Source organism: Olea europaea, unplaced genomic scaffold, assembly GCF_002742605.1.
Source record: "Olea europaea var. sylvestris unplaced genomic scaffold, O_europaea_v1 scaffold204, whole genome shotgun sequence".
NCBI classification, from domain to species: domain Eukaryota; kingdom Viridiplantae; phylum Streptophyta; class Magnoliopsida; order Lamiales; family Oleaceae; genus Olea; species Olea europaea.
This window is the reverse complement of record NW_019238304.1, coordinates 356,746-359,365: the sequence shown is the minus strand read 5'-3', so window position 1 is coordinate 359,365 and position 2,620 is coordinate 356,746. Positions and strand designations below refer to the sequence as shown.

At 33.5% G+C, this 2,620-nt stretch overlaps 1 pseudogene; it reads left to right on the top strand.

Moving 5' to 3' along the window:
- Positions 1–649: 649 nt before the first annotated feature.
- On the top strand, positions 650–1,985 carry LOC111379839 (annotated as a pseudogene).
- The last annotated feature ends 635 nt before the right edge of the window (positions 1,986–2,620 follow it).

The window sequence follows — 2,620 nt, the reverse complement described above, 5'->3', positions numbered from 1 at the left end:
TATCCAATTCAGCCTTAGACCAATTCTATATGGGGTGGGAGTGACAACACCATCTACTGTGGACTTAGGGATAGACCAACCATTTACAACACTCAACCAAGTCCTCCCATCCATAGATTTCAAAAATGCCCTCATTCTCACTTTTTGATAAGCATAATTATTCACATTAAAATAGGGAGGCACAGTCAACGAAGTACTCATCTAGATGATGTCAGGTCAGGACAGGCACTCAAGCTTTGAAACCACTTGAAAGAATCCAGGACGATCTAATACCACTACAAGTTTTAGAATTTACTGAGTTTATGTTCCAAATTACAAATTATTGGACCTTGGGCACGGAATAAGTTAACTAAAGCAACAAGTCACTTTAATTAGATATCTAGGTGATTAAACAAACAATTCAATTATCTTATGTTTGAATGCCACTGTTATAATATTGTGGAAAGCAATAAAGAACACAATATATGATGATGGAGAAACCCCAACGTGGGTAGAACTTCGGGACCAAGCCAGTTACCTCCACTATAGATAGTTCAGAGCATACAATGATAATCATATCCGTGTACCCATTAAGACCAGCTCCCACATGCTTATGATTTACTACCGTAGACACCTCTAACTATTTCATTATATTCCATCCATATCCTAATTTCATTCATTTAATACCCCTTTGGTGTCATTGACATAACAGATGTCGTTTCTAGTCTATCTCTTTCTATTTCTTTTCTATATATGGAAAGTTAAAAAATCATCATATAATAATCCAGAAATTGCAATAGAAAAGAAACAAGGGAGGTTTGTGATGATTTTTCAATCTTTTCTACTAGGTAATCTAGTATCCTTATGCGTGAAGATAATCAATTCGGTCGTTGTGGTCGGACTCTATTATGGATTTCTGACCACATTCTCCATAGGGCCCTCTTATCTCTTCCTTCTCCGAGCTCAGGTTATGGAAGAAGGAACCGAGAAGAAGGTATCAGCAACATCTGGTTTTATTATGGGACAGCTCATGATGTTCATACCGATCTATTATGCGCCTCTGCATCTAGCATTGGGTAGACCTCATACAATAACTGCCCTAGCTCTACCATATCTTTTGTTTCATTTCTTCTGGAACAATCAAAAACTTTTTTTTGATTATGGATCTACTACCAAAAATTCAATGCGTAATTTCAACATTCAATGTGTATTCCTGAATAATCTCATTTTTCAATTATTCAACCATTTCATTTTACCAAGTTCAATGTTAGCCAGATTAGTCAACATTTATATGTTTAGATGCAACAACAAGATGTTATTTGTAACAAGTAGTTTTGTTGGTTGGTTAATTGGGCACATTTTATTCATGAAATGGCTTGGATTGGTATTAGTCTGGATACGGCAAAATCATTCTATTAGATCGAATAAGTACATTCGATCTAATAAGTACCTTGCGTTAGAATTGAGAAATTCTATAGCTCGGATCTTTAGTATTCTCTTATTTCTTACTTGTGTCTACTATTTAGGCAGAATTCACCCATTCTTACTAAGAAATGGAAAGAAACCTCAAAAATGGAAGAAAAGTTGGAAAGTGAGGAAGAAAGAGATGTAGAAATAGAAACAGCTTACGAAATGAAGGAGACTAAACAGGAACAAGAGAGATCCGCCGAAGAAGATCCTTATCCTTCTTTTTTTTCGGAAAAAAATGAGAATCCGAACAAAATCGAAGAAACGGAAGAAATCCGAGTGAATGGAAAGGAAAAAACACAGGATGAATTTCACTTTCGATTAACAGAGACAGGCTCTAAAAATAGCCCAGTTTATGAATATTCTTATCTGATAAATATCAATGAAAATCACCACAATTCCAAATTCAAAATACTTATCAAAAAACCAGAAAATAAAGACCTAATAAAAATATTGATACACAAGATAAATAGAAGAAAGATAAGAAGATATGCGTCCACCCCCTACATATTTGATACCTTCTCCTACAAAGAAACTTATAACACCAACCCCATTCGTAAGTCCATCAATTACTCGTCGATCAAAAAAATGAGTTAATTGGGCTAATCTTCTTACCTCCCCAATTAAGGATGTTGTATAAAAAAACATCTCTATAAGCGATTATATGACCAATTATATAGACCATTTAGAATTTTGTCCCAAAGACTTCTCTTAGGACATGTTTTAACAAATAAATTGATTAAGTCAAAATTTTTGAAAGAGGAATAAATGGGTTTATATAAAAAGGACGCTATAAATATTCCGAAATAAGCTATACTGACTGAAAAAATTGCATCTTTCCAAAATTCATACCAATCGATCGAATTATTCAACTTTTGATGTAAAAGGTTTATATACGGAGTTAACCATTTGGTTAATATATCCAATTCTTGATCAAAAGGAATTCCTATAGATCCAACGAACAAAGTAAAGATGCCCAATACAAGTAAAGGAAATAACATAGTATTGCCAGATTCATAAGGATAGGAATAATCCTTTTTATTCTCAAAATGAACAATAGTAATAAAAGGTCCTACCGTGTTTCTTACATTTTTATCACTTCGATATGTCTTTTTTGGAAAAAAAAAACTTTTACTATTATTAACGAAAAATTTTGTTGGTTCTTTTGGAACCC